The sequence below is a fragment of the Staurois parvus genome, unplaced genomic scaffold (assembly GCF_062004578.1).
Source record: "Staurois parvus isolate SC_StPar_1 unplaced genomic scaffold, SC_StPar_1.0 ptg000232l, whole genome shotgun sequence".
NCBI classification, from domain to species: Eukaryota; Metazoa; Chordata; class Amphibia; order Anura; family Ranidae; genus Staurois; species Staurois parvus.
In genome coordinates, this window is record NW_028318028.1 from 775,775 (window position 1) to 788,340 (window position 12,566).

Sequence of the window (12,566 nt, forward strand, 5' to 3'; positions counted from 1 at the left end):
TTTTCAGCAGCCCCTGAACTCTTCCTAATGCAGGGGTGGACTGACAACTCATGGGGCCCCCGGGCAATAGGGGGTCATGGGGCCCCTGTGTCCTTGCCCTAACTCAAAAAAGCCTAGGAAAAAGGTACCAGGCAGGGGCGGACTGACAACTCATGGGGCCCCCGGGCAATAGGGGATCATGGGGCCCCTGTGCCCTTACCCAAACTCAAAAAAGCCTATAAAAAAGGTACCAGGGGCATCTCATGGGGCCCCCTACTGACCCCCGGGCCCTCGGGCAGTGCCCGAGTTTCCAAATGGTCAGTCCGCCCCTGCCCTAATGTTTTCCTATGTGACCATGTACACTATGTCGTTTACAGTCATTTACAGGCAGTTGAGTTTACAGTCATTTTTTTGAACGCACCAAACTTGCGTTCAGGAGTAGATTTTACTGGTGTTTCAAATGCCAAACGCTTGTAAACGCGGTTAACCGTGTTTATAAGAGTTTGCGTTTAGAAACGTTTTTTAACTGTTCCATGTCCAAATGCTGTCCAGAGCCTTTTTTCATCATCAGAAATGCATGCAAAGCGTTTCCCATGTATTCAAATGGACCCGGTACACCAGCGCAGTCAGTTCCAGGTTTCACGTCAAGGAAAAAACAGTAGAACGTGCCGCATTATGGTCATGATGGGATCCATAGTAAATACAACCAGAAAAGACAGGTCATCTCAACACATACTGCTCTCTCTGCTTCTGCTCTCTCTATTTCTCTCAAAATGTCTGAAATAGATAATTTTTTACTGTTTTTCAGTGCATTCTGGACATTTTGGAAGGTCTCCTGAGGTTATCTTTTAAAAAACGCTTCCAAACGCATGTAAACGTATGCAAACGTGGCTAAACTAACATTTTTTAACCTACATTTTCCAGCAGTTTCCATTGTTCAGAAGTGTTTTCCAAACATCCCGTATACATGAGCCCTAAACACAACGTTCACTTGGGCTTTAATGTTCTGCCCTGCAGCATAGAGAGATGCTAAAACCTGATTTTTTTGTAGAGCAGCTCTGTATTTGCCTTCTTCCTTGTGAATGAAGTCTAATAGAAAATTACATGAAGATGTTTGCCAATATGGTACTAGTAGTATATGCCGTCAAAATGACTGCAGCAGTTAACAATATACTAGGAAGTGAAATAAATCAAGCAATTACAAGAAATAAATTGCACATTTAAAAGAATGAGCTCATAGTTAATTTTATTATATATGTGCATATACAGTAATACAAAGCGCTGTAGGATAAATAAATAAATGCCCTAAAAATGAATGAATGTCAATAAGAAAAATAAACAGTATCATACATAATAAAAACATAGCATGTAACCGATAAACAGAAGACAACAGTCATAAGAACAAGTTCTCTTTTGCTGGATCTGCTTGATAAGTACAAAAAATACTGGACTCAAAATGAGTAAGCTGAGATGTGTTCTCTGGCCCTGCTGACTGTTATCAATTATATTTGTTCTCTCTGTGAACTTAAAGTGATTCTAAGCCTGGTTTCACATTTATGCGGTGCGCTATATCGCATGTGATTCGCAAAGGAACTGCGCCGCATTCCTGTGCAAATCACATGTGAATTGTGTGCGATGCGATTAGAGCCTTACATTTTGTATGGCTCTAATCGCACCGCACCCGCACCAAAAATGTGCAGGACCCTTTTTTTGGTGTCCGCACTAGAATCGGATCGCATGCGTATTCACACCTATACGATCTGATTTCTGCACATCGCACCGCATTTTTCGGACTGCTTTTGGGGTGTTGTTAACATACACACCCGCAGCAGTTCGCATGAACAGGGTGCGATTCTGATGCGGTGCGGAATTCACACTGAAAACGCTGCGAATTGTGCACCGCATCAGTGTGAGCCAGGGCTGAAGGTTCTTTTTTTTTTTTTGTAAAATAACAAACATGTCTATACTCACCTCCTGTGTGCAGTGGTTTTGCACAGAGCAGCCTGGATCCTCCGCGGGTAGCGGTGTGTTTACCACAAGGCGAAAAAGGCATTTGCCTAGGGCAGCATTTTTCAGAAGGGATGGAAAAAGGGACACACGCAGCATGGGGACAAGTTGGAATCTGAGAGAGGCTGCAGGCTGCTTGATGGTGTATGCAGAGCCTGACTCTTGTTCCTGGGGATGTCTGGAGCTGTGAAGGTGAGTGTCTTCTCTCTCAACAGGGTGGGGGGAGGTTGCCACTGTATGGGGGGCAGTGGTAGTGGAAGGCTCTCTTGGAGGGGGTTTGATCGGTGTCAGGATCTCTCAGTGGGGGGGGATTTTTGTGTTGCCTAGGGCAGCACGAACCCTAAATTCAGCACTGTTCTTGGGTCCCCCGCAGGCTCTCCTGGCTCCTCCTTTCTGTTGGGTGCCTACACAGCAAGCAGCTTGCTGTGGTGGCACCCATTGCTCCGTGTGTCCATTCACACACATGGAGCTTTGGCTTGGCCTTGCCCCTCTCTCCTCAGTGCCTGGCTGCCTTTGATTGACTTGCTGTCTCAGCTAATAGAGAGGCATAGACCTGGAACAGCCAAGGCTGTCATTCACATTGCTGGATCGAGAGGGGGCTCAGGTAAGTATTGAGGGGGCTGGGGGAGGAGCTGCACACAGAAGGTTTTTTACCTTCATGCATAGAATGCATGAAGGTAAAAAACCTTCAGCCTTTATTATTATTATACAGTATTTATAAAGCGCCAACAGTTCGCTCAGCGCTGTACAATACAATGGGAGACAGAACATGCGACAGTACAATAACAATACAATGCGATACACGAGGGGTTCGAGGGCCCTGCTCCTTGGAGCTCACAATCTACACTTTAAAGTGTTACTAAACCCAGGACCCTGCATTCACTATATCTGGTCTCTCGCAGTACAGAGAACATGGAAATGCAATTATTTTAGTAAGTATAAACTGCTAAATACCTTTTCTCATCAGCAGTTAGAGCAGTCTTGTGACTTCTGTCAGTGTCCAGCAAAGCACTGGCTACAGTTTGTAGGAGTTTTCATTCTGTTCTAGGAGGATACAGAACCCCTGACCTCTGTCTGGACAGTGCTGATTGGCCCTGTGCTGATCACATGCATTTTCCCAAGAAAAAAAACCCTCTTTAGCAATACACACTAAACTGAGCATGTGCAGAGTGACTCCACACTATATGTCTTATCAGGAGATAAGAGGGGGGCACTGGAAGAAGGGGATGATCAGAGAAGATAGGATCAAACAGCATTTGTACACAATGCAGAGGATCCACAGTGAGTATAACAAGAATGCTTTACTGCATCTACAGACTGATTTTACTGTTGTGGGTTCAGTAACACTTTAAAAAACAACTCCCTTCTATGAGATGAAGATGAATAGAGAGGGAGGTGTTCTGTAGTTATCTTAGATTGTAAGCTCTAACAAGCCGGGCCCTCTGATTCTTTTTGTACCAAATTGTATTGTGACTGTAATGTCTGCCTTCATTTTGTAAAGCGCTGCGCAAACTGCTGGCGCTATATAAATCCTGTATAATAATAGTTCTGCCCCGGGATGTCAAGGCTGCTCTTCCATATAGTACAGTGAGTGAGTGTTGTGATCCTTGGACAGGAGGCGTGTTGCTGGCAGGATCACCAGGTGGAGATAAATGAAAAAAAAGAAAACAAATGCAGCCAGCACATCTAAGGACTGGTAAGCTGTAATACATTTCTGTTCTTGGGGTTAGATCCACTCTAAGGATCAGTGATATAACTGAAGACCCAACGACATGAACAGTGTCACATGACTCATGTTAGAAGTATTTCATACACAGCTCATGAGTCTGATGGGCCTCCACAATCTTCCCATGGCAGCGCCTAGTGTCCATCTACTGAGCCAAATGTTAGTTCCAGGGAAGTCATTTCCGGCACTGAAACTAATCATTGTCTCTCCACTTTCTTTTTAGAAATAAGTCTGCCTTGTCTGTGTGTGCTCCAGGTCTCCTCTCCCTCTTGTGGTAGAAAACAATATTACACATAAAGTATGTATACACACTATATTGCCAAAAGTATTAGGACTCCTGCCTTTCCACGTACATGAACTTCAATGGCATCCCAGGCTTAGTCCGTAGGGTTCAATATTGAGTTGGCCCACCCTTTGCAGCTATAACAGCTTCAACTCTTCTAGGTTTAGGAGTGTGTCTATGGGAATGTTTGACCATTCTTCCAGAAGCACATTTGTGATTATGGAGGAGAAGGCCTGGCTCGCAGTCTCCACTCTAATTCATCCCAAAGGTGTTCTATCAGGTTGAGGTCAGGACTGTGTGCAGGCCAGTCAAGTTCCTCCACCCCAAACTCGCTCATCCATGTCTTTATGGACCTTGCTTTGTGCACTGGTGCGCAGTCATGTTGGAACAGGATGGGTCCATCCTCAAACTGTTCCCACAAAGTTGGGAGCATGAAATTGTCCAAAATGTCTTGGTATGCTGACACCTTAAGAGTTCCCTTCACTGGAACTAAGGGGCCAAGCCCAAACCCTGAAAAACAACCCCACACCATAATCCCCCTCCAATAAACTTTACACTTGGCACAATGCAGTCAGGTAAGTACTGTTCTCCTGGCAACCGCCAAACCCAGACATGTCCATCGGATTGCCAGACAGAGAAGCATGATTCATCACTTCAGAGAACACGTCTCCACTGCTCTAGAGTCCAGTGGCGGTGTGCTTTACACCACTGTATCTGACGCTTTGAATTGCACTTGGTGATGTAAGGCTTGGATGCAGATGCTCGGCCATGGAAACCCATTCCATGAAGCTCTCTATGCACTGTTGTGGTGCTAATCTGAAGGCCACACCAAGTTTGGAGGTCTTTAGCTATTGACTCTGCAGACAGTTGGTGACTTCTACGTACTGTGCGCTTCAGCATGCGCTGACCCTGCTCTGTCATTTTACGGGGCCTACCACTTAGTGGCTGAGTTGCTGTTGTTCCCAGTTGCTTCCACTTTGTTATAATACCACTAACAGCTGACCGTGGAATATTTAGTAGCCAGGAAATTTCCCAGATGGACTTATTGCACAGGTGGCAACCTATCACGATACCACACCTGAATTCACTGAGCTCCTGAGAGCGACCCATTCTTTCACAAATGTTTGTAGAAGCAGTCTGCATGCCTAGGTGCTTGATTGTATACACCTGTGGCCATGGAGGTGATTGGAACACCTGAGTCCAATGATTTGGAGGGCTGGCCCAATACTTTTGGCAATATAGTGTATATAACCAAAGGCAACATTTTATTTTTAGTTTTGGATAGAGTGGAGAGGGATTAGAATGCATGGTAGGTTTTTATGACAGCCTGTGACCTTGTTAGGGAGGGTCACCCTATTTGTCCTGTTTATCATTATCAATGAAAGCAAAAAAAAATCCCAAATTTTGGGTGTCCCCAGAACAGTAATAGGAGGGGAAAGCTTCATAGTTCTGGTGACTTGGGGGTTCCCAGGAAATTACTTTAATTTTCAGGGATTTCGTTTCACTTCCTGTTTGGCTCTGGGACAGGAAGTGAAAAGAAATCTCTGCAATGGGACACGCATGGTGAAAAAAAGTCTGACAGGCGTTAGATCCCGCCCTTGCTCTATCCAAACTGAAAAAAAAAAAGTTTTCCTAATAGTCCTACTTTCAAATATGATAAAGAAGATCCATGAGGATGAGAGCAGGCCTTGTTGACTTTTTTTGTAAAGTAAAGGCTTTAGGGATGTCATCCTTATCCTTTCCTAACTGCTTGGAGAATCACTAACTTATGCTTATCAAGTGTCAGGTGCCTATCTTGACTCATTGTTTTTAATAAAAACCATGTTAAAGTGTCAACCTGCGTGGATAGCCACAACTAACTTGTTTTATAAGGCCTTGTTTAGACATGCCCTTCCTTATGAAGAGTGATTCACATTCAGATAGTGCTTCAGAGGGCATTTGAGAGGCAACAATTCAACAGTACAAAAAATGGCCACTGCCAAAGCCTTCACAGCAAGGAGCACATGGAAAGGCGACGCATGTCAAACAACAAAAAAGAAAACTTTCCAGGTCAACTTGCCAACCTGCCTAACAGTCTAACAGTATGCGTTAAAAACAGGGGTTTAGTTAGCACACATTTGCAAATACATGCGTAAGCTAAAGAGCCTCATCACGGCACCCCAATATTCTGTAGTTCCTAACTCTACAAATTTTGAGAGCCCCCATAGTAGAGGCACATGCTTGTAACAGATAGACCAAGGGCAGGTGAACCTGAGGTAGCCCACTCTTCCTTAAAGGTACAGAAGCGCACTGGACACCCAGCATGTAGCACAATGGCAGCCAGGGTATCCAGTGCACCCCCTCACCAACTATTCAACAGTACAAAAAATGGCCTCTGCCCCAGTCTATAACTGGCCTTCACAGCAAGGAGTACATGGAAGAGTGATGCATGTCAAACAACAAAAAGAAAAATTCCCTGAGCGTTGCCCTTCCATGTGCTCCTTGCTGTGAAGGCCATGTGCGGACGAGTAATGACAGAAGAGGCTGTGAATAGCGGCGCGGTTAGGGTGCACACGCGGCTTGCGCACCCCCTACCTGAAAATGTGATTTTGCGCACCCGTGTCACCCTGTAGCAGTATTACTGCTATAGGGCAGATGGGAAGCAGTTAAAGCAGAACTTCTTTCTCCAACAACATTGATTAGTTTCAATCCTTATGCTGCTAACATTAGTAAATACAGTAGATAGGAAAATATATCATATTTACTTGTTTTAAACTTTTCTTTATATTTTTCAGTCACTTCCTTGTTTCCGGGCCTAGGCAAATGATGTCATGCATCCCAGGAGTCTTCAGGAGGAGAGGAGGTAAGGAGGAGATTTCTCAGCTATGCACATCCTTCTGCATACATGAGCTAAGGGCAGATGGATTCCAGGAAGTAAATGCTACATGAATCATCTACCCTTACTCAAGATGGCCAAGGCTAGAAATGCTAAGGGGGCTTTTTTCAAAGTGATTTCTCAGATAAATAAACATGGAAACATAGATGGAATGGTGAGGTTGCTTTGAATATGAAAAAATAATTAAAAGAGAAGTATGGCCAAAGTTTTTTTGGCTATACTTCTCCTGGTGATCACAAGAGTACAGTTAGTTCTGCAGTCCTGTAACCTATTTTCAGCTGACAGCGGGCTGAAGACAGCTGTTGGCTGATGTCACAGAGCTGGTTCAGGCTCTGAAAAGATCCTGACCATATGCTCAGGATTCGCCCAGTAGTCTGGACCAGCAGCTGGCTCAGCCTCTCAACAAGCCGATGAAAGCCTGAGCCAGCCGCAGGTTCAAAGCTTGAGTGAGCACTTGAGGGGCAGAGCAGAAAGCCAGAGACTGACAGTCACCGCTCTCTGCTCAGAACAGAGGGGGAGAAGTGAGCGATCATGGTGTTTGATTGCTCAGTTCTCTGTGCAGAGCCAACAGGGACAGATGCAGCATCAGATCAGTGCTGAATCCACCTACAGTCAGGTCCATAAATATTGGGACATCGACACAATTCTAACACAATGGATTTGAAATGAAACGAACAAGATGTGCTTTAACTGCAGACTGTCAGCTTTAATTTGAGGGTATTTACATCCAAATTAGGTGAATGGTGTAGGAATTACAACAGTTTGCATATGTGCCTCCCACTTGTTAAGGGACCAAAAGTAATGGGACAGAATAATAATCATAAATCAAACTTTCACTTTTTAATACTTGGTTGCAAATCCTTTGCAGTCAATTACAGCCTGAAGTCTGGAACTCATAGACATCACCAGACGCTGGGTTTCATCCCTGGTGATGCTCTGCCAGGCCTCTACTGCAACTGTCTTCAGTTCCTGCTTGTACTTGGGGCATTTTCCCTTCAGTTTTGTCTTCAGCAAGTGAAATGCATGCTCAATCGGATTCAGGTCAGGTGATTGACTTGGCCATTGCATAACATTCCGCTTCTTTCCCTTAAAAAACTCTTTGGTTGCTTTTGCAGTATGCTTTGGGTCATTGTCCATCTGCGCTGTGAAGCGGTGTCCAATGAGTTGTGAAGCATTTGGCTGAATATGAGCAGATAATATTGCCCGAAACACTTCAGAATTCATCCTGCTGCTTTTGTCAGCAGTCACATCATCAATAAATACAAGAGAACCAGTTCCATTGGCAGCCATACATGCCCACGCCATGACACTACCACCACCATGCTTCACTGATGAGGTGGTATGCTTAGGATCATGAGCCGTTCCTTTCCTTCTCCATACTCTTCTCTTCCCATCACTCTGGTACAAGTTGATCTTGGTCTCATCTGTCCATAGGATGTTGTTCCAGAACTGTGAAGGCTTTTTTAGATGTCGTTTGGCAAACTCTAATCTGGCCTTCCTGTTTTTGAGGCTCACCAATGGTTTACATCTTGTGGTGAACCCTCTGCATTCACTCTGGTGAAGTATTCTCTTGATTGTTGACTTTGACACACATACACCTACCTCCTGGAGAGTGCTCTTGATCTGGCCAACTGTTGTGAAGGGTGTTTTCTTCACCAGGGAAAGAATTCTTCGGTCATCCACCACAGTTGTTTTCCGTGGTCTTCCGGGTCTTTTGGTGTTGCTGAGCTCACCGGTGCGTTCCTTCTTTTTAAGAATGTTCCAAACAGTTGTTTTGGCCACGCCTAATGTTTTTGCTATCTCTCTTATGGGTTTGTTTTGTTTTTTCAGCCTAATGATGGCTTGCTTCACTGATAGTGACAGCTGTTTGGATCTCATCTTGAGAGTTGACAGCAACAGATTCCAAATGCAAATAGCACTCTTGAAATGAACTCTGGACCTTTTATCTGCTCATTGTAATTGGGGTAATGAGGGAATAACACACACCTGGCCATGGAACAGCTGAGAAGCCAATTGTCCCATTACTTTTGGTCCCTTAACAAGTGGGAGGCACATATGCAAACTGTTGTAATTCCTACACCGCTCACCTGATTTGGATGTAAATACCCTCAAATTAATGCTGACAGTCTGCAGTTAAATCATATCTTGTTCGTTTCCATTGTGGTGGTGTAAAGAGCCAAAAATGTTAGAATTGTGTCCAAGTCCCAATATTTATGGACCTGACTGTAGGTGAGTATATTGGGTTTTTTTCTAAAGCCCATACTTCTCTTTTAAATTGAGTTTTTGGTTTGTGGTGCTCAGACACAGTGTACTTCCGCTTTAAATCCTGGTTGTGTCATGATGATGTGGAAATTTGGATGGATCTGTCTCAGGGTTGCTGTTATTCTTAAGTCTGTAGAATTGATTGGTCGGTGCCCCTGTGAGTCTTGGTCTCCGTAGATATCGGTAGAGTCTGGATGTTGGTCGGCATTCCTCCTCCCAGGGTGATGGCAATCTCACTCTGTAGCACGTTGAGCTACTTATTATAGCAGGCAGTCAACTGCACGTATCAAGGTCATTTTGTTGTGGGGTTCCTAGCCAGCTGCAGAAGTTAGGAGAGTTTAGCAGACAAATGCCAGGCCCTGCCACCCACACACCTTCCATAATGACAAACATGACTGATTGCAAGCCTTAGGCTGGTCATACATTATACAATTTTCTTTTGAAAATTGCTTTAGATTTACCAAAAACCATATAATATGAGGTCAAACCTAAACAACACTTTCAATTGTATCAAATTAAGCAGACCCTTGCTCTACATAATTGAAGGTAAATCTAAAGGAAATTAGACAGAAATTGAACAGAAAATTGTATAGTGTATGGCCAGCCAAAGAGTAGCATGGAATGATTAGGTTAAGCATTATCACCTACTTTCCAGGCCCTGGTATGGCAAGAAGACCTTCTGCTTCTTACATAGTTAGTCTGGCTGAAAAAAGACAAACGTCCATCCAGTTGAGGTTATAATCCTTTACCCACCAATGATCCAGAGGAAGGCAAAAAAAACAGCATAGCATGATTCAGTTTGTTCTTGCAGGGGAAAAATTCCTTCCTGATCCCCCGAGAGGCAATCGGATATTCCCTGGATCAACTTTACCTATAAATGTTAGTATCCAGTTATATTCTGTGTATCTAGGAAAGAATTCAGGACTTTTTTGAAGCAATCCACTGAGCTGGCCAGAACCAACTCTTGAGGGAGTCTATTCCACATTTTCACAGCTCTTACTGTGAAGAAACCTTTCCATATTCGGAGATTAAATCTCTTTTCCTCCAGACGCAAAGAGTGCCCCCTTGTCCTCTGTGATGACCTCAGAGTGAATAACTCTACACCGAGATCACTATATGAACCACTGATGTATTTATACATGTTGATCATATCCCCCCTTAATCTCCTCAAGAGAGAATAAATTCAGTTCCTCTAATCCTCCCTCATAGCTGACCACTGATGGTTTTACTCACTGCTTTATGGTAAAGTGTCTTTTAAATTCTTAACATTATGGTCACATTTCAGCTCTTTAGGTGAAGCAGAGACCAAACCAGGGCCGTGGATAAGGGGGTACCACCAGCCCTCCTGTACGGGGCACAGGCCAGCAGGGGGGCCCATGCAGCAGGTTGATTTGGATGTGGGCAGGGAGGCTGATTAGCACAGTGGGGGGGGGGGGGGCAGTTACTGGAACCAATCCCTTGTATGGCTCTCTCTGCAGCAGCTGCAGAGAGCCATACAGGGGATCAGTTCTAGTATTTGCCACCCCCTCCCAAACCCATCATCCTTCTTGTGCACCATATGTTTCCCCACATTTACTAACCCCTTTCTTTCCTGAATGAACACAATGAGTTATTGGTACTGATCACTCTCTGTGTTTATTCATAACAGAAGCATAGTAAACTGTCTTTTTTTTTTGGGGGGGGGGTCTGTCAGCTTGGCTGTATGGGGCCCCATGGTTTCTAACAGCAGCCCTGGACCAGACTACATAAAGATTAGACCCAAGCCTGGCACAACCCTTCTTGAAGTTCCCTGACCCGCTTCCTCTAGTAATCACACAATACAGTTAATAGTCACCTGCTCCCTATATCTTGGGAGGTTTTCTGCCCTCCTTAAGAAGTTGGTCATCAAGCTGCTTCTAAAAAAGCTCCCCCTTGATCTAGGCATCACAAGAAGCTAGGCATCACTCTTTTTGGGGTATTTAAAGTAGAACTCCAACCAAAAAAAGTTAAAAATGAATAATTCATTACCAAAAAAAAAAGGTAACATTCACCTTCAATCTAGAACTTTTTCTGCTACCAATGTCCTCGATCTGACGGTCAACACCAGTCTACCCACTTTTTTGAGCCAGGTCATGGACCCGCCCCAGCCTGGACAGTGAAAGGAGAATCAACACAGTGATGAGCTCATCTCTCTATCACTCTGCTTTCCCCTCCTATCAGCATGCTTCTTGTCAGCACATGAACTGACTGGCTCCTTGTACTGCTGATATTTCTCACACTCCAGTCTTGCTTTTAAATGATGATGTATTAATGACTAAAGAGCTGAAACAATTTCTATATTTTATATCTGTCTAGAGAAGCCTTTCTCAACCTTTTTACACTAGAGAAACCCTTGAGCCCTGGTTCACACTGATGCGGTGCGGAATTTGCAACGGTTTCTGTGCGAATTCCGCACCGCATCAGAATCGCACCCCATTCATGTGAACCGCTGTGGGTGTGTACGTTAAGTTAGCAACACCCCGAAAGCAGTCCGCAAAACGCGGTGCAATGTGCAGAATCGGATCGCATAGGTGTGAATACCCATGCGATCTGATTCTAGTGCGGACCCAAAAAAGGGTCCTGCGTGTTTTTGGTGCGGGTGTGGTGCGATTAGAGCCATACAAAATGTAAGTCTCCAATCGCACCGCACACAAATTGCATGTGATTTGCACAGGAATGTGGTGCGGTTCCTGTGCGAATCACATGCAATATACCGCACTGCATATATGCGAACCCAAACCAAGTAATTTTAGATCTCAGGGAACCCTTGCCCCTAGCATGGAACTGGGTTTGTGTGGACGTGCCAGGCTGCTTATCATTTACCAGATTAATCAATGTTAAAGTGGTTATAAACCCCTGTATATACCTAATGAAGTGACTGGACTCAGGTAATACACAGAGATGAAACAAAGCTTCCTATATAAGTTGTACCTGTTTATCCCCAGTCTGCTTTTCTCTACATCCTCTGGTAATACACAGAGATGAAACAAAGCTTCCTATATAAGTTGTACCTGTATATCCTCAGTTTTCTTTTCTCTACATCCTCAGGTAATACACAGAGATGAAACAAAGCTTCCTATATAAGTTGTACCTGTTTATCCCCAGTCTTCTTTTCTCTACATCCTCAGGTAATACACAGAGATGAAACAAAGCTTCCCATATAAGTTGTACCTGTATATCCTCAGTTTTCTTTTCTCTACATCCTCAGGTAATACACAGAGATGAAACAAAGCTTCCTATATAAGTTGTACCTGTTTATCCCCAGTCTTCTTTTCTCTACATCCTCAGGTAATACACAGAGATGAAACAAAGCTTCCCATATAAGTTGTACCTGTATATCCTCAGTTTTCTTTTCTCTACATCCTCAGGTAATACACAGAGATGAAACAAAGCTTCCTATATAAGTTGTACCTGTT

At 44.1% G+C, this 12,566-nt stretch overlaps 1 long non-coding RNA gene across 1 annotated transcript in view; it reads left to right on the top strand.

Moving 5' to 3' along the window:
* Positions 1–12,166, top strand: part of LOC149460219 (uncharacterized) — a 32,549-nt gene extending 20,383 nt beyond the window's left edge. Inside the window, exons 2-3 of the long non-coding RNA XR_016313100.1 lie at positions 6,770–6,837; positions 12,039–12,166. This is a non-coding gene — a long non-coding RNA (uncharacterized LOC149460219). The remainder of the gene's footprint in view (positions 1–6,769; positions 6,838–12,038) is intronic.
* Positions 12,167–12,566: the final 400 nt, after the last annotated feature.